The following is a 19,747-nucleotide window of genomic DNA, read 5'->3' on the forward strand; positions in this document are numbered from 1 at the left end:
CACCCCTCGAAGGCCAGCAGCTGTCCCAGACACTCCTCCCAGGGAAAGCTACATTTACTGCAAAGACCTCCCCTACCCCAAGCCCAGCCTTCCCTGGTCCCGCCCCTGCTTCGCCCCACCACGATAGGCTGCGCCCCTCCCAGTTCTGATAGGTCCGTGAAGGTCCCGCCCCGCCCCTCCACGCCTCTGCAAGGCCTCTGCGCACGCGCAGCTCCTGTGGGCGGGGCAGCCTCAGGCCTCGGCCCCGCCTCCGCCGGCGCGGTAGCCCAGTGGTGGGCTCCGGGGCCGCTCGGAAGGGGAGTCGAGGCCGGGGTGAACCCCAAGTGAGGCCTGGTCTGCGGCCCGGCGGAGGCCGGAAGTCTGAGGTGCGGCCGGTAGGGCGCCGACTCCGGGGTCCGTCACACTGCGGAGAGGGAAGGGTCTGCGGGCCGGGCCGGGCTGTGAGCCGGGCTGGCCGTCCCGGACCGTAGCTGTCGGCTCGGCGGCCGTGGGAAGCCGGGGCCCAAGGCTGAGGGGCCCCGACCGCCCCGACGCGAACGGCTCTCCCGGGCCTGGTTCCCCGGCGCCCGCGCGGTCGCTCCGGAGGGAGGCGGAGGCCGAGGCTCGAGCCCGAGGTGCGGACCGAGAGCCCGGGAGGGAGGGGCCGTCCGCGCCGAGGCGGGCCCGCGGGCGCCCGAGAACGGGCCGGGCGGCGGGGCGGGGACCGGGGTCCGCGGCGGTCTGCAGAGATGCGCCTGTCTCTCGGCCCCAGGTCGGAGCTCGCCGAGGAGGATTCCGACGCCTCGCCGAGCCATGGACCCGCCGGCCCGTAAAGAAAAACCCAAAGTTAAGGAGCCTGTCAGCCGCGGGGAGAAGGCGAAGCAGAAGTCCGCGCAGCAGGAGCTGAAGCAGAGACAAAGAGCGGAGGTGAGGGAGGGTCGAGGGGCGCTGGGGGCCTGTGGGCGGCCGGAGACCGAGAGCCGAGGCCGGGGAGCCCCGCTCGCCTCCGGACACAGCCACGTCTTCCCCGGCTGAGAGAGACCGGGCGTCCAGGGCCCGGCTGGGGACCCGGCAGCCAGGTTAGTGTCACAGTCCCAACCAGTGCCAGGTCTCCAGATGACTCCAGGGACAGTTTTTTGTGGCAGAGACCCGAGGGAAGGAGGAAAGGAGAAAAAGAAGCCATGTGTGAGGGAGGGGACAGAAGGAGAGGAGAAAGCGCTGCTTGAAGCGTGTGTGTCCTACAGCCTCTACACACGTTTCTCTGCTGGGTGCCGAGAGAAGCCACCCATGCCCAAGCTTTAAGCTCACCAGTGTGTTTCTTAACTAGTCATTTTAAGAATAAAAAGTGGGGCTGGAGAGATGACTCGTGGTTAAGGCGCTTGCCAGCAAAGCCTAATGACCTGGCTTCAGTTCCTCAGTACCCATGTAAAGCCATAAGCACAAAGTGGCACATGCATCTGGAATTCTTTTCCAGCGGCTGGAGGCCACGGGGTGCCCATTCATATTCTCATTCTCAATTCTTTTTCTATCTCTCTCCATGCAAATAATAAATAAAATAAAATAGTTTTTAAAAGACTACAAAGCTTTAAGCCAGACATGGTGGTTCACACTTTTAATCCCAGCACTCAGGCTGAGACAGGAAGAGAGCCCCGAGTTGAGGGTCAGCCTGTCATACAGAACCAAAGAAAAATAAAAAGCTTTAAACCATTTACATTGATAATATTAAACCACATCCAGATATATTTTACTTTAACATTTAATACAAAGAAAAAGTTTAGCTGGGGCTGGAGAGATGACTTAGCGGTTAAGGCACATGCCTACAAAGCCTGAGGTTTGATTCTACAAAGACTGAGGTTTGATTCTCCAAGTCCCACGTATGCCAGATGCCCATGGTGGGGCACGTGTCTGTTCGTTTGCAGTGGCTAGAGGCCCTGGCAGGCCCTCTCTTCCTCTCTCCCTCCCTCCCTCCCTCCCTCTCTCTTTTTCCTTCTCTCTGTCTGTAATAAAAATAAATCTTTTTAAAAAAAGTTTAGGTGGGTGTGGTGGCAAACACCTTTAATCCCAGCATTGGGAAGGCAGAGGTAGGAGTGCTGTAAATTCAAGGCCTCACTGAGAATACATAGTGAATTCCAGGTCAGCCTGGACTAGAGTGAGACCCTACCTCAAAAAACAGAAAGTGAAAAAGCTCGCTGGTCTTTTCCCACTTTGTTGTGTTTGTTTTTGCAAAAAAAAAAAAAAAAAAAAAATATTTGCAAGGAAAGAGAAAGAGACAATGGGTGCATTAGGGTCCATCTTCCTTCAAACCCCACTGACTGTGAAGGTCTTCTGCTTCCAGTGGCAGCCAAGATCCAAGGGCATGCTCATACATGCACTGCTGACTGTCTGATCCCTTACCTCCACAATGGGGGTAGGTATACTTTGCCTACCACCCCCAGAACAGCTCTGGCCTGGCTGATGAGGAAATTCCTCCATAACTCCGTGCCTGAACTATACCTTCTCTAACAAGATCTGAGCTTTAAGTTTGTTCTTTAGCCTCTGTCTCTTGGCCATTGGCACCATTCATCCATAGTTGATACTTAGTAAGTAAATATGTATGCATATATATAATTTATTGGCAGGGTCTCATGTAGCCCAGGCTGGCCTGAAACTTGTGATATAGCTGAGGATGACCTTGAACTTCTGATCTCCAGCCTCTACTTCCCAAGTGCTTGGCTTCAGGCATGTGGTCACCCCACTGAATGGTCACATATTCTCAGCTCCTTGATTAGTCTTGGATCATTCCATATGCCACCAACCATCCACAGCAGTGTGTGGCTCCACTGGACTAGATGAGGACTCAATGTCAATTTTTACAAAAACGTTTGTGCTGAAAAGAAGTGACAGAAGAATGCTCAGCACTGAAATATATCTATCACACCTTCCAAGGCTCAGGGTCCACTGTGGAAGAGGTGGCAGAAAGAATGTAAGAGCCAAAGGGAAGATAGGACTCCTTATAATGCAATCTTCCAGACACAAAATGGCCTGGATACCCATGACCTTGCAGTGCCTGATACTACCTACATAAGGCCCTCATAATAGGAAAAGATGATGACATCAAAATGAAAGAGACTAATTGAGAGGGGGGGGGGAATATGATGGAGAGTGGAATTGTGAAGGGTAAAGTGAGGGGGGAGGGAATTATTATGGTTTATTGTCTATAATTGTAGAAGTTGTCTATAAAAAAATTTTAAAAATAAAAAAGACAGAGAAATAGAACCTGGGCTGGAGAGATGGCTCAATGGTTAAATTGCTTGCTTGCAAAGCCTAATAACCCAGGTTCAATACCTCAGTACCCATGTAAAGCCAGGTACACAAGGTGGTACATGGATCTGGAGTTCATTTGCAGTGGCTAGAGGTCCTGGCACACCCATTGTCTGTCTGTCTATGCTTATAAATAAACAAGTAAGAAACAGGACCCCAAGCTGCTGCCAGGAAGCAGTTTATTTGTGTCAACGTAGGGTTTATATCCCTCAGCTCTTACCAGATGTGTGTGCATCTGGAGTTCCTTAGCAGTGGCTAGAGGCTGTGGCCCACCCATCCTCTCTCTGTCTCTCTCTGTTTACAAATGGATAAAATAATTTTTTTAAAGGAAAAGCAGTACATGGTGGCATATGCCTATAATCCAATAACTGGGGAGGCTGATTCCTGGGACTCTTATGACCAATCAGTCTAATCTACTTGTTGAAGTCTGGCTGGGCCAATGAGAGTCCTCATCTCAAAAATGGTGGGTGGTTGCAGGATGGAAAGATGGCTCAGTGGTTAAAGGTGCTTGCTTGCGAATCCTGATACTCCCAAGTTCAGTGTCCTAGTGTACACATAAAGCCAGATGCATAAAGTGGTGCGTGCATCTGGAGATTGTTTGCAGTGGCAGGTGCCCTGGCAAGTCCCTACTCTCTCTCTCTCTTTCTCTTATATAAATAAATAAAATATGCAAAAATTGTGGGTGGTTGCCTAGTAATGACACCCAAGGTCGTCCTCTGGCCTCCCTCCACGTGCACACAACACACAGGTGCACCATCCCCCATTTGTGCACACAACACATAGATGCACAAACAGTTATCCCTGTAGTCTCTAAAGGCACAAGCAGACTTCATGGTTTCATAGAGATGGCCCTGGTGGCCTTTACCTGCTTCATCCCCTTCTATAGCCTGGACATTGTCTGCCTGCTGAGTGATTGAGGAGGAGAATACTCATGCCTGCTCTACAGGTTGTTCTGTCTAATGAGCAGGCCCCACTTGAAAGTGGGCAGTCTGGGATGTCCCTGAGGACAATGGTGAAGAGAAATTCTCTGAGCACACTAAGCAGAATATTTGGTTGTTTTCTATAAAGTAGGATTTTTTTCCTTAAAATTTTTTTATTTATTTACAAGGAGAGAGAGAATGGGCACCCCAGGGCCTCCTGCTACTGCACATGAACTACAGATGCATGTACCACCTAGTGCATCTGAACTTATGTAGGTACTAGGGAATTGAACTCAGGCTGTCAGGCATTGCAAGCAAGTGCTTTTAACTGCTGAGATATGAGACATCTTTTCAGCCCCCAAAGTAGGATATTTTTTTTTTTTGAGATAGAGTCTCACTGTTGCTCAGGCTGACCTGGCATTCACTATGTAATCTCAGGGTGGCCTTGAACTCATGGCAATTCTACCTCTGTCTTCCCTGAGAATTCCAGGTCAGCCTGGGCTAGGATTAAAGGCATGTGCCACCACGCCCAGCTTCCCAAAGTAGGATTTAATGATCAGGTGGATAGGATACTGAGTGTTCTCTTCCCTTGTTCGTCCTTATTCTGCCTGTGATGGTTAATTTCCGTTGTGAACTTGATTGGATTTAGAATCACCATGGAAACACCTCTAAGCATGTCTGCGAGGGTATTTCCAGAGTTTTAACTGACAGGACTCTCCCAGCATGTGAGCAGCACAGCCATGGTGTGGGCTCCCGGACTGAATAAAAGGAGAAAGTTTCCTGACTGTGGATGCAGTATAATCAGCTGCCTCACTCTGTTCCAGCCTTGAATGCCTGCCATGAGGGATTGGATCCTCTCAGCCTATGAGCCTAAATAAGCTGATCCTCTTTGTTAAAATGTTTGGTGGTTAAACATTTACCATCAAACCACCACTTGTTACAACCTAAAATTGCCAATGGGCATCTGTAGGACAATAACACATCACTAACTCTGTAACTCCAGCTCCTCAACCTGCAGATTGAGCTGCTTTGGATATTACATTAGTGAGTGTAAAGAAAAACTTAGAATAATGCCTTTAGTCCCAACACTTGGGAGGCAGAGGTAGGAGGATCAATGTGAGTTCAAGGCCACCCTGAGAATTCCAGGTCAGCCTGGGCTAGAGCAAAACACTACCTCGGAATAAAGAAAGAAAGAAAGGAAGGAAGGAAGGGAGAGGGGAGGGGAGGGGACTGAGCTGGAGAGATGATGGCTCAGCAGTTAAGGTGTTTGCCTGCAAAGCCTAATGACCTGGGTTCAGTGCCCCAATACCCACATGAAACCAGATGCTCAAAGTGACACATGGATCTAGAATTTGTTTGCAGTGACTAGATCCTCTGTCATGCCCATTCTCTTGCTCCCCCCTCTTTCTCTCCCTCTCATCCCCCTCTCCTCATAAATAAATAATTCTTTAAAAAAGAAATGGAGACTGCTTCTAATCTGGAGTTGGGGTTGGAAGGTGGAGGACAACACAGGGAAGGCTTTCTGGATGAGCTGTTCCCTACTGCATCCACAGGGGTTTGTGTCCAATGGGGTTGGAGATGATCGTCCTCTCTTCATGCTGAGGTCATAAGCTGGGACGTGATGGTATGAAAGGTAGGTGTATGCACAGTTCTGGGTTTACTTGTGTGGAGATTAGTGCCTGTGGAAAGAGGTGAGATAGGGAGATAGATGGGTGTTGAAGCTTTTTCTCCATGAAGCAGATTCCGTACATATACTAAAGTGCTGGAGTTTGGGGGTCTCTTTAAAGGGCTTTAATTAAGGGCCAGACATGACCAGTGTTGTTTTGGAATAAATGCTTCTCACAGTCTACATGGAGCCTGCATTGAAGGGGAGTCCACAAGCAGGGAAACTTGGAGAGGATGATGCGGGAAAGCAGGTAGAAATGATGGCTTTGACCCAGGATGAAGGGTAGCATGGCACTGAGTGTTAAGTGGCCACGTGAGTGACGGGGACAGGTAATGTGAACACTGAGTATGGCTTGAGGTCTGATTATATTTCTACTCAACAGAAGGTAACCTACACTTCATTCTTTACATTGTTTTGTTTTGTTTTTGTTTTCTGAGGTATGGTCTTGCTCTAGCCCAGGCTGACCAAGAATTTACTATGTAGTCTCAGGTTGTCCTTGAACTCATGGTGATCCTCTAACCTATGCCTCCTGAGTGCTGGGACTAAAAGGCATGTGAAGCCATGCCTGGCTTTTTATTCTTTACATTATTGATTGACATTTGGGTGGTCTCCTATTTTGAATTTTTTTTTTTAAGTTTTTTTCCAGACAGGGTCTTATTCTAGCCCAGACTGACCTGGAACTCACTCTGTAGCCCCAGGATGGCCTTGAACTGGTAATCCTCTTATCTTAGCTTCCCAAATGCTAGAACTAAAGGCATGCCCCACCACATCAGGATATTTTGGGTTATTTTGATTGATGTTTTCAATACTCTGTTGCTTGTCTTTTCTCCTACAAATTTACTACTCCATTGCCTCCAGATGCTCTTGTCAACACTAGGTATTTTCATTGTATTAGATAATTATCATTATTATATTAAAGAGTCTGTTTTCTTCTTGATTTGTAGGAATGTAGTTGTTATATATATAAATCTTTTTTAAAACATTTATTTGAGAGAAAGAGAGAAAGAGTGAAAGCAAGAGAGAATGGGCACCCTAGGCTACCACTGCAATCAAACTCGAGACTCATGTGCCACCTTGTGAAGCTGGCGTTAGGTGAATATTGGGGAATTGTACCTGGGTCCTTGGGCTTTGCAAGCAAGTACCTTAACCTCTGAGCCATTTCTCCAGCCCAGGAAATAAATCTTTTGAGTACTTTTTTTTTTTTTTTAATTTTTATTAACATTTTCCATGATTATAAAATATATCCCATGGTAATTCCCTCCCTCCCCACCCCCACACTTTCCCGTTTGAAATTCCATTCTCAATCATATTACCTCCCCATTACAATCATTGTAATTACATATATACAATATCAACCTATTAAGTATCCTCCTCCCTTCCTTTCTCCACCCTTTATGTCTCCTTTTCAACTTACTGGCCTCTGCTACTAAGTATTTTCATTCTCACGCAGAAGCCCAGTCATCTGTAGCTAGGATCCCCATATGAGGGAGAACATGTGGCGCTTGGCTTTCTGGGCCTGGGTTACCTGACTTAGTATAATACTTTCCAGGTCCATCCATTTTTCTGCAAATTTCATAACTTCATTTTTCTTTACCGCTGAGTAGAACTCCATTGTATAAATGTACCACATCTTCATTATCCACTCATCTGTTGAGGGACATCTAGGCTGGTTCCATTTCCCAGCTATTATAAATTGAGCAGCAATAAACATGGTTGAGCATGTACTTCTAAGGAAATGAGATGAGTCCTTTGGATATATGCCTAGGAGTGCTATAGCTGGGTCATATGGTAGATCAATCTCTAGCTGCTTTAGGAACCTCCACACTGTTTTCCACAATGGCTGGACCAGATTGCATTCCCACCAGCAGTGCAGAAGGGTTCCTTTTTTTCCACATCCCCGCCAACATTTATGATCATTTGTTTTCATGATGGTGGCCAATCTGACAGGAGTGAGATGGAATCTCAATGTAGTTTTAATCTGCATTTCCCTGATGACTAGTGACGTAGAACATTTTTTTAGGTGCTTATATGCCATGCGTATTTCTTCCTTTGAGAACTCTCTATTTAGCTCCTTAGCCCATTTTTTGATTGGCTTGTTTGATGCCTTATTAGTTAACTTTTTGAGTTCTTTGTATATCCTAGATATTAATCCTCTATCAGATATATAGCTGGTGAAGATTTTTTCCCATTCTGTAGGTTGCCTCTTTGCTTTTTTCACTGTGTCCTTTGCGGTGCAAAATCTTTGTAATTTCATTAGGTCCCAGTGGTTAATCTGTGGTTTTATTGCCTGAGCAATTGGGGTTGTATTCAGAAAGTCTTTGCCAAGACCAATATGTTGAAGGGTTTCCCCTACTTTTTCCTCTAGCAGTTTCAAAGTTTCCGGTCTGATGTTAAGGTCTTTAATCCATTTGGACTTAATTCTTGTGCATGGCGAGAGAGAAGAATCTATTTTCATCCTTCTGCAGATATTTATCCAGTTTTCAAAACACCATTTGCTGAAGAGGCTGTCTCTTCTCCAATGAGTATTTTTGGCATTTTTATCGAATATCAGATGGCTATAGCTACTTGGGCTTACATCTGGGTCCTCTATTCTGTTCCACTGATCTACATGTCTGTTTTTGTGCCAGTACCATGCTGTTTTTGTTACTATGGCTCTGTAGTATAGGTTAAAATCAGGTATGGTGATACCACCAGCCTCTTTTTTGTTGCTCAGTATTATTTTAGATATTCGAGGTTTTTTATGATTCCAAATGAATTTTTGGATTGTTTTTTCTATTTCCATGAAGAAAGCCTTTGGAATTTTGATAGGGATTGCATTAAATGTGTAGATTGCTTTAGGTAAGATTGCCATTTTCACGATATTGATTCTTCCAAGCCAGGAACAAGGGATGTTTCTCCACTTTCTAGTGTCTTCTGCAATTTCTCGCTTGAGTGTCTTAAAGTTCTCATTGTATAGATTCTTTACTTCCTTAGTTAGGTTTATTCCAAGGTATTTTATTTTTTTTGATGCAATTGTGAATGGGAGTGATTCTCTGATTTCATCCTCTGTGTGTTTGTTGTTAGCATATATGAAGGCTACTGATTTCTGTGTATTTATTTTGTATCCTGCTACATTGCTGTAGGTTTTGATCAGCTCTAACAGCTTGCTAGTAGAGTCTTTAGGGTCCTTTATGTATAGAATCATGTCATCTGCAAATAATGATAACTTGATTTCTTCCTTTCCAATTTGTATCCCTTTTATGTGTGTCTCTTGCCTTATTGCTATGGCTAAGACTTCCAAAACTATATTAAATAGAAGTGGAGACAGTGGACACCCTTGTCTTGTTCCTGATTTTAGTGGAAAAGCTTCCAGTTTTTCCCCATTTAGTAATATGTTGGCTGTAGGCTTGTCATAAATAGCCTTTATTATATTGAGATATGTTCCTTCTATTCCCAGTCTCTGTAGGACTTTTATCATGAAGGGATGTTGGATTTTGTCAAATGCTTTCTCTGCATCTAATGAGATGATCATGTGATTTTTGTCCTTCAACCCATTTATGTAATGTATTACATTTATAGATTTGCGTATGTTGAACCATCCCTGCATCTCTGGGATAAAGCCTACTTGGTCAGGGTGAATGATCTTTTTGATATACTCTTGTATTCTGTTTGCCAATATTTTGTTGAGAATTTTTGTATCTATGTTCATGAGGGAGATTGGTCTGTAATTTTCTTTTTTTGTTCTATCTTTGCCTGGTTTTGGTATCAGGGTGATGCTGGCCTCATAGAAGGAGTTTGGTAGGATTCCTTCTTTTTCTATTTCCTGGAAAAGCTTAAGAAGCAATGGTGTTAGCTCTTCCTTAAAAGTCTGGTAAAATTCAGCAGTGAATCCATCCGGGCCTGGGCTTTTTTTAGTTGGGAGATTATTGATAACTGCTCGGATCTCCATGTTTGTTATAGGTCTATTTAAGTGATTAATCTCATTTTGATTTAATTTAGGTAGGTCATATAGATCAAGGAAATCATCCATTTCTTTCAGATTTTCATACTTTGTGGAGTATATGCTTTTATAGTATGTCCCTATAATTTTTTGAATTTCTCTGGAATCTGTTGTGATGTTACCTTGTTCATCTCTGATTTTATTAATTTGTGTCTCTTCTCTCTTTCTTTTGGTCAGATTTGCTAAGGGTTTATCAATCTTGTTTATCCTTTCAAAGAACCAACTCTTTGTTTCATTAATTCTTTGGATTGTTCTTTTTGTTTCTATTTCATTAATTTCTGCCCTAATCTTTATTATTTCTTCCCGTCTACTACTTTTTGGTTTGCCTTGTTCTTCTTTTTCCAAGGCTTTAAGGCGAAGCATTAGGTCGTTTACTTGCGACCTTTCTAATTTCTTAATATAGGCACTTAAGGCTATAAATTTACCTCTTAGAACTGCCTTCATTGTGTCCCAGAGATTTTGGTATGTTGTGTTCTCATTATCATTTGACTCTATAAATTTTTTGATTTCCTTTTTGATTTCTTCATTGACCCACTCATCATTTAGTAGTGTATTGTTTAGTTTCCATGATTTTGTGTATGCTCTATAGCCTTTCTTGCTACTGATTTGTAGTTTAATTCCATTGTGGTCAGATAGAATGCAAGGAATTATTTCAATTTTCCTGAATTTGTTAAGATTTGCTTTGTGTCCTAATATATGGTCTATTTTAGAGAATGTTCCATGTGCTGCTGAAAAGAATGTATATTCTGCAGCCTTTGGATGAAATGTCCTGTATATATCTGTTAGGTCCATTCCTTCTATGACCTCATTTAGTCCAGATGCCTCTCTGTTTATTCTTTCCCTGGATGACCTGTCAATTGATGAGAGTGGGGTGTTAAAGTCACCCACCACCACCGTGTTTGGTGTTATCTGTGACCTTAGTTCTAATAGTGTTTGTTTGACGAATTTGGGAACCCCCATGTTGGGTGCATATATGTTTAGGATTGTAATGTCCTCCTGTTGGAGTGTGCCCTTAATCAATATAAAGTGACCTTCCTTATCTTTTTTGACTAACTTCGGACTAAAGTCCACCCTGTCTGATATTAGGATAGCAACCCCTGCTTGTTTTCTAGGCCCATTTGCTTGAAACACCGTCTTCCAACCTTTCACCCTAAGATAATGTCTATCCTTTGTAGAAAGGTGAGTTTCTTGAAGACAACAAATTGTAGGATCCTGCTTTTTAACCCAGTCTGCAAATCTATGTCTTTTCGTTGGGGCATTGAGACCGTTGATATTAAGAGATATTATTGAAAGGTGTGTATTTATGTTTTCCATTTGTGTGTGTGTGTGTGTGTTACTTGTTCTACCTGTGCTCTCTTCTGTTAACTGGTATTTGAGTATGGCTGGTTTTTTCTAGGTTCCTTATATGTGTGCTTTTCCTTTTGTTCAGCATGGAGGATTCTATCAAGTATTTTCTGTAGAGCTGGTTTTGTCTTCAGATATTCCTTTAACCTGCTTTTGTCATGGAATGTCTTTATTTCTCCATCTATTTGGATGGATAACTTTGCAGGATAAAGTAACCTTGGTTGACAGTTGTTATCTTTCAGAACTTGGAATATATCACTCCAGGCCCTTCTGGCTTTAAAAGTTTGTGTTGAATAATCTGCTGTAATCCTGATGGGCTTGCTTTTGTAGGTAACTTGATTTTTCTCTCTAACTGCTTTCAATATTTTTTCTTTGGTTTGTGTGTTTGGAAGTTTGAGTATAATGTGGCGAGGAGAGTTTCTTTCTGGGTTTTGTCTGGCTGGGGTTCTAAAGGCTTCCTGTATCTGTATTGGCACCTCTTTCCCAATTTGGGGAAAATTTTCCTCTATGATTTTGTTGAAGATGCCTACTATGCCTCTGGAGTGGAATTCTTCTCCTTCTACTATGCCCTGAATTCTTATATTGGATCTTTTCATAGTGTCCCGAATATCTTGAAATTCCCACTCATACTTTTCTATAAGTTTGTCTTTCTCTTTGTTGGACTGCATTAGGTCTGCCACCTGATCTTCTAGCTTAGATATTCTGTCCTCTCCCTCATCCATCCTACTGGTGAGATTTTCTACAGAGTTTTTTATTTCATTAACTGTGTTCTTCATTGCTAGTAATTCTGACTGGTTTTTCTTTATTATTTCTATTTCTCTATTTATGTCTTGTATTGCCTTCTTTATTTCATTAAATTGGTGTCCTGCCTCTTCTTTGATTCCTTTGATTTCCTCTTTGATTTCCTCTTTGATTTCTTCTTTGATTGTTTTCATGTGTTCTTTGACCTCTTTGAACATATTTATAATTATTCTTTTGAACTCTTTCTCAGGCATTTCCTCTAACTCTTTCTCACTGGAGGACATTTCTGATGCATTAATACTTTTAGGTGGATTTACATCGTCTTGCTTTTTAGTGTTTCTTGTGTTATAATGTATATATTTTTGCATCTTGGATTAAGTTAATGCTTGGATTTTCTAGCTAGCTGTGTATTCTTAGCTGTATCAATTGATTTGATGTAATATATTTTCAGGGTAGGACCTTAAGGTATTAGGTGTGGCTCTTAAGACTCTCAGAGTATCTACAAAGATGTTCTTAGGGGTTGAGTTTCCCTGCTATAGGAGTATTCAAGCAGGCTGAGTGGAATAATATACTGGTAGATTCTAAAATTTAACTAAACACTGTACCCATTCCATCAAAAACAGCCCCGAGTATGTATGCAAGAGTAGTTATTATAATGACCAGATCCTCTATCAACAAAGAGGTTTAGATTTCTGGTCTGTTGAGGTATCCAAGTCAGCTTGTGACCAAGTGAGACCCTTCCCTGGTGCAATCCCAGTTACCTTGGGTGATTGTGGTCTCAGTCAAGTTGCTGCCTGGGTCATCGGGCTGCTGTTCTGATTTCTGGAGCTGGGCACTTGCTTTTCCTACGGGGCAAACTGAGCCGCTGCTGCCGCCTCTGCAGCTGTTGTAGCTGCCACCCCCGGAGCCCCCACCGCTGCTGAAGCTGCCGTTGCCGTGTCCACCGCTGCTGCTCACCCCGAAGCCGCTGCTGCGGGATCTGCCACCGCTGCCGCTCCTGGGTCCGCTGCTGCTGGGGCCACTGGTACCGGTGCTGGAGCCGCTGAAGTTGCTGCCGAATTCTGCTCCTGCTTGGGTCCCGCCGTCAGCCCAAGTTGGCGTGGCCGGGTCCCGGGCCGCTGCTGAGTTCGCTGGAGCTGGGTTCAGGCGGCGGGGGAGGTGAGGGAGCCGCGGCTGCTCTGGTTGTATCGCTTCTCCACGTGTGCTTTTACCTCGCGGTCTGCTCCTCCCTCCGTTGCTCGCTGCCGCTCTCCCCTCACGTTTCCCGAGTTGCGGAGAGCGCGGTGTGAAGGGAAAATCCCGCACCTGGCTTGTCCTGCGGCTCGAGCCGAGAGTCCGGCGGTTTTCTGCCGCTCCGCAGTTGCGGCGGGTAGCCGAGCTGCCCCAGAGCCGCTGTTCCCGACTGTGCAGGCTCTGGATGCTCTATAACTCTTCCACTTCTCCGCTGCCGCCTCAACTTCCTATACACCTCACTTTTTAGTAAAAGTGTGTATTTTGCTGAGTTTTTTTTGGTCTTTCCCCCCCCTAGGCTGCTTTGGCGTGGTACCTACGCCGCCATCTTAACCGGAAGTCCCCTTGAGCACTTTTTAACATATGTGTACTTGTAGATGTATACATGAGTGTACACATGTCAGTATGCATATGTGTGTGTATACCAGATTTACCAGTCTTCCTCAGTCTGTACTTCAGTTTCAAGAAGTCTCACACTGAGACATAGCTTATTGATTTAGCACTTGTCAGTGAGACTCTGGTTCTCTTGTCAATGTTGTCCCAACACTAGAATGACAGATATGTGCCTGCATAGCTGTCTTTTTAAAATATATTTTAAAATATATATTTATTTATGTATTTATTTGACAGAGAGTGGGCACATGCCAGGGCCTTTAGCCACTGCAAATGGACTCCAAACACATGTGCCACCTTGTGCATCTGGCTAACATGGGTCTTGGGGAATCAAACTGCTCTGCCCAGTTCCCGGCACTCCCAATGACCACCAAGGAGAACCAAACACGTATGCAAAGGCAAGCAGCTTTTATTTTGGGCTTAAGCTCAGACTCCTGACTTCTCCAACACAGTGGATCCCTACAAGAGGAGCAACAGGAGGGTGGGGTTTATATAGGGATTCTAACAAAGAAGTAGGGGATGAGTACATGATTGGTTTATTTTTTTTTTTTTGCAATTTTTAATTTTTATTTTGTTTAGTTTTTCAAAGTAGGGTCTCACTGTAGCTTAGGCTGACCTGGAATTCACTAAGAAGTCTCAGGATGGCCTTGAACTCACAGCAATCCTTCTACCTCTGCCTCACATGCTGGGATTAAAGGCGTGTGCCACAGGCACCTGGCATGATTGGTTGATTTAAACAGTGACTGTAGTTATGCCCTTCTGATTGGCTTAGGACATTGGTGGGCAAAGTTGGCAGGCAGGGGCTAGGGGGACTAGGTAACCTCCATTGTGGTTGGCTAAAGAAGCAGCAATAACATTTTTATGTTTTTTTGATTGGTTGGGGCAGGGAAGCAGGAGGGACAAGTCTCTCCATAGGCGGGGGCAGGAGGGACAAGTCTTTGGCAAGTCTCTGGCATGTACTAGGCATGTCTGGAGGCTGATTCAGGTCCTTAGAGGGAAATGTCTCCTGACCATATGTCAGGGCGGCTGCCCTTTGTTTAAGCTAAAACTTGGAACTTAGGCCTAACCAGGCAGTGCTCTGCTGAAGACTCTCATGGTCTCCTTTAGTTTTTGGGTCTTTCATTTTCCCCCCTCTAGGTGTAACTTCAGGAGACCCAACCTTGGGTATTTGCTAGGGAAGAGGTGGTAGTGGATGGTACTGAGTTCTTAGCACCATGAGCTGCACTGCATTAATTTCTTCCCTGACAAAAGAGTTCAGTCTATTGATTATATAGGGCCCAAGGGTTAGTAACAACAGCAATAGAAACAGGAAGTGAAAGGCCCAAGAATTCAGAAGCCCAGAAATACTATCACACTCCAAAGGGAGCTTAAGCGGGCCCCTGCATACCTCAAACGCCAGGCTTTACTCTCTGTTGGAAGCAAGTAAAGAATCCCTCTTCTCATTATATCAGAGTCCGCTCCTAATATAAAACTAGGTAAAAAGGGCATGAGATAGCCCTCAAGGATGGGAAATGAGTAATGAAGTGAACCACTTATTTGGTTTCTGTAAATAGCCTGCACTATACGCCTTACACTATAAGCCTTAATAGCCCACACTGTAAGCCTTAGTAGCTCGCACCATAAGCTGTAGCAGCCTGCCTTAGACCACCAAGGTCATAGGAGACTGATACCACACTCTGCTACCCCCACCTAAGGACCTACGCAAATGCTGACCTCCAAGGTCATAGGAGACTGGTACCACACTCTGCTACTCCCACCCAAGGACCTGCGCAAATGCTGACCACTAAGGTCATAAGAGAATGATTGGTCCACGAGGGGCTTGAACAAATTAAACTAATTGGCTTAGAAACTATGGAGTGGCACAAACTGACTGGCTCGCACCCCGCGGGCTCCTGATATTAAAAAAATGATTGGTCTAATGCACAGGCTTGGTTAGAAACCCTATAAAAACTGTCCTGTTCCTGCGTTTGGGGCTCTGCAGTCCTCTACCCCTGTGTGGTGTACGACTGTGGGCCCCAGCGCGCTTGGAATAAAATCCTCTTGCAGTTTGCATCAAGACCGCTTCTCGTGAGTGATTTGGGGTGTCGCCATATCCGGGCAGAGCGTGGGGTCCCCATCTTGGGGTTCCTTCAGAAGGTCCAGTTAGGGCAAAAAGCAGGGTTGTTGGCCATGGACCAATTGAACATAGACTCATACCAATTTTGATTCTTTTGTCTAGCTTTGGCCCTTTCCTCCAGTTTCTTGTGGACCATAGCTAAGCTATCTCTAACAATTCCTGAGTTGTTGGTATAAAAACAACATTGTTCTCCCAGAGCTTGGCATAGTCCTTCTTGTTGTACGAAGAGTAAATCTAACCCCCTTCTATTTTGAAGTACCACTTCAGCTAATGAGTCTACTGACCGTTCTAAGTGACGAATAGACTTTTCTAATTGAGCGAGATCTGAATCTATAAGATTACTTAGGGCCTGGAAATTCTGGTTTGCTCTAATTAAGGCAGTAGTTCCAGTGCCAATTCCTGCAGCTATACCAGATCCAATTAACGGTGAAAGAAGGATTGCTGAAGCCCCAAAATCTCATTTTTGTCTGTGATGTTCCAGGGCTGTTTCCATATTCGAGCTGAAGGGAAGGTAATAAACTTGAGGGAATAGAGTAACTAGAACACACATATTGGAGTCTTGAAGAACTCATGGGTGTATACAGGGGGTCAAGCCTGTGGTGCAAGCAAACCAGGTTCTATTGGGAGGCACTAGATAGGAATTACTATCACCTGTAACTGTAGTGTTCTCACAAAGGTGTTTGAGGCAAGGGAAATTGTTTAGATTTCCCCCTTACTTACACAAAGTCCTTCCCTTGTTATAGCTTGAAGGGTAAGGACTGGAATTAACTATGTAGTCTCAGGGTAGCCTTGAACTCACAACACTCCTCCTTCCTCTGCCTCCTGAGTGCTAGGATTAAAGCCATGCTCTACCACGCCCGGTTCTTAGGACATTCTTTTTACCCAGTGCCCCATCTCTTTACAGTAAGAGGAAGTATGAAGAAGTTTGGGCCTTTCTCGTGAGGTCCCTTCTTATCTTGCTCTCCTGCAAGTTTCTTGTCTTGCCAACGTTGGTGTCGGGGGACTCTGCAGCGGCTGCCAAGAGAATATTGGACAAATTGCGGGTATTTTTTTCATTTGCTGAGGCAATGGCTCGGACTTGACATTCCTAGGTACTCTCTCTGTTATTATATACTTGTTCTGCCAGCACCACTAGCTCCTGAAAACTTACCTGCTAGCCTGTACAGTTTTTGAATCTTCCTTATGTCTGGAGCTGCCTGGTTAACAAAACTAAGAATAACTGCCATCTTATTTTCTGGAAGTTCTGGGTCCATAGGGGTATATGTTTGATATGCTTCCAGGAGTCTTTCCAGAAAAGCGGCAGGAGTCTCATCTTTACCTTGCTGCACATCACTAACTTTAGCCAAATTAGTGGGATGCCTAGCAGCAGCCCTGAACCACCCCCCATTATAGTCCAGGGGTACACCTGGAGTCTCTCGTTACCTACTGCTATGTTGAAATCCCAGTCTGGTCTAACCAAAGGAAAGAAGTTATCAATAATGTTTGATTATTGGTGGGATTCCCATCTGCACCCAGAACCAATTTCTGGACTTCAGTCTGGATGCTCTCTCTTTCCTCTATGGTGAAGAGAATCTATAACTATTGTTGACAATAATCCCAAGTTGGTAGGTAGGTAAAAATAATAGAATCCAAAAGCCTGTGGCTTCTCAGAGAATTTAGGAGTTTGCATTTTCCAATTATATAGGTCACTAATGGCAAATGGCCAGTAGTGATGTGGTTGGTTTCCATCGTGGTCTGGGGGCCCCATAACCCAGAGAGGAAACATTGTGGCCTCCGGGTCTGGGGCTTGACTCCGGGGGCCCCTACTATGAGTGTGTGGGTGGGCTTAATATAGGTGGGGGGTGGACTACTGGTGGTGGGTCCTGAGATTATGGTTCGGCAGGTAGAGGAGGGTAGGGAGGAGGAAAGATTAATTCTTCTGCCTGGGAATTTGGAAGCACAGGATATAAGGGAATGGAGAGAAAAGAGGAAGAGTCATCTAATTTATTTTTCTTCTTCACCATCAGAACAGTAGTGGTCTCCTGTGAAGGGGGAAGAAAAGAGTGAGGGGGTCTTCCACCAGGTCCCACCAAACCAGGATATAAGGGATATGATCTGGATGGTCAGGAGGTCCTTGGAAGATGTTTTCCTGGACTCGCTGTATGATCAATAGGTGGAAAGTGCCTTCTAGTGGCCAGCCCACATTAAAGGTGGGCCATTCGTTCCTGCAAACAGCAATGAGTTTATTTTTGATCTCTACACTAAAGTTATGAGCTCTAACTTTAACATCCTGAAAATGGTCCATCAGTAAAGAAAGTGGGGTAGTCTGCCTCTGTCCCATCTGTCCAATCATACAAACAGTAATTCCAACAAAGAACAGAAAAAAGAGACAGCAAAATAGTTCAGCTAGCCGGAGACTACAAAACTGAAACTGAGACAACAGCCTCTCGCCGTTCCATGGTAGCAACCCACATTGCCTCTGCAAATCTACCAAAGGGATGGAATCCCCTTTGGATGGGCCTGTCGTACCCAAAACACACTGTCCAAAATCCTCCTCTGACGGGTCTGAGGCACCCAGGACCCACCATCCAAATGGAGTGGCCTCCCCAAAATTGGGTGGTCCTGGGCCACCCAATACCTGCCATCCAGGGTGGCCTCCAGGGGCACATAAGCCCAACCACAATTTTTCTGATGAATGGAAGGACAGAGAACAGATATCCAGAGGAGACAAAACACAAAGACACACTTACCAGCTGGGGACCTGAGCTCCACCTGTTGGGGATCCTCAGGGTCTCTGGGGGAAATCCCGGACGAGCCCCCAAATGCTCTGTCCAGTTCCCAGCACTCCCAATGACCACCAAGGAGAACCAAACACGAATGCAGAGGCAAGCAGGTTTTATTTTCAGCTTAAACTCAGAACTCTTCACTTCTCAGACACAGTGCAGGAGGTCGAGGTTTATATGGGGATTCTAACAAAGAAGTAGGGGATGGGTACATGATTGGTTGATTTAAACATTTTGACTGTACTTGTGCCCTTCTGATTGGCTTAGGACATTGGTGGCAAAGTTGGTGGGTGGGGTCTAGGGGGAACTGGGTAACCTCCATTGTGATTGGCTAAAGAAGCAGCAATAATGTTTGTATGTTTTTTTGATTAGTCAGGGCAGGGAAGCAGGAGAGACAAGTCTTTCCATTGGCCAGGACAGGAGGGACAAGTCTTTGGCAAGTCTCAGCCATGTCCTGGGCATGTCTGGGGCCTGGTTCAGGCTCTTAGGCAGAAATCTCTCCTGACAACATGTCAGGGCGGCTGTCCTTTGTTTAAGCTAACACTTGGAACTTAGGCCTAGCCAGGGCAGTGCTCTACTGAAGCCTGTCATGGTGTCATTTAGTTTCTGGGTCTTTTAGAATCTGGGTCCTTTGGCTTTGCAGGTGAATGCCTTAACCACTAAGCCATCCCTCCAGCCTTGACTTTTTTTGAGATAATTTTTTTTTAATTTTTTTTGTTGTTCATTTTTTATTTATTTGAGAGCAATAGACACAGAGAGAAAGACAGATAGAGGGAGAGAGGGAGAGAGAATGGGCGCGCCAGGGCTTCCAGCCACTGCAAACGAACTCCAGACGCGTGCGCCCCCTTGTGCATCTGGCTAACGTGGGACCTGGGGAACCGAGCCTCGAACCAGGGTCCATAGGCTTCACAGGCGAGCGCTTAACCGCTAAGCCAACTCTCCAGCCCTGAGATAATTTTTATTTATTGTAAGCAAAGAGAAAACACACACAGAGAGAAAGAGAATGAGAGCAAGCACAAGTGCGCAAGTGAGCATGGACATGTCAAGGGCTTTAGCCACTGCAAATGAACTCCAGAAACATGCACCACTTTGTGGATCTGGCTTTACATGGTACTGGGGAATCAAGCCTGGGTTGTTAGGCTTTGTAGGCAAGTGCCTTAACTGCTGAGCCATCTCTCCAGTCCATACCTGGCTGTGTTTACATGGTTCCTGGGGATCCAAACCCAGGTTCTCATATTTGTGCAAGCACATAATCAACCAAGCCATTTTTCTAGCCTATTTTTTAAACACATTCTGGTGTATTACTTCTCTTTTCAT

The 19,747-nt window shown here is 45.0% G+C and overlaps 1 long non-coding RNA gene across 7 annotated transcripts in view; it reads left to right on the top strand.

The window, feature by feature from the left end:
* Positions 1 to 267: 267 nt before the first annotated feature.
* LOC123460751 overlaps positions 268 to 19,747 on the top strand; it is a 42,465-nt gene continuing 22,985 nt past the window's right edge. For 3 of the 7 annotated variants that reach the window (XR_006637180.1, XR_006637179.1, XR_006637177.1), the window contains exons 1-3: positions 268 to 365; positions 752 to 906; positions 5,753 to 5,832. This is a non-coding gene — a long non-coding RNA (uncharacterized LOC123460751). Of the gene's footprint in view, positions 366 to 751; positions 907 to 3,872; positions 3,876 to 5,752; positions 5,833 to 9,015; positions 9,028 to 19,747 lie in introns of those variants that run through there. The other 4 variants (XR_006637176.1, XR_006637181.1, XR_006637178.1 and 1 more) reach the window with 2 other exon arrangements.

Source organism: Jaculus jaculus, chromosome 5, assembly GCF_020740685.1.
Source record: "Jaculus jaculus isolate mJacJac1 chromosome 5, mJacJac1.mat.Y.cur, whole genome shotgun sequence".
Lineage (NCBI taxonomy): Eukaryota > Metazoa > Chordata > Mammalia > Rodentia > Dipodidae > Jaculus > Jaculus jaculus.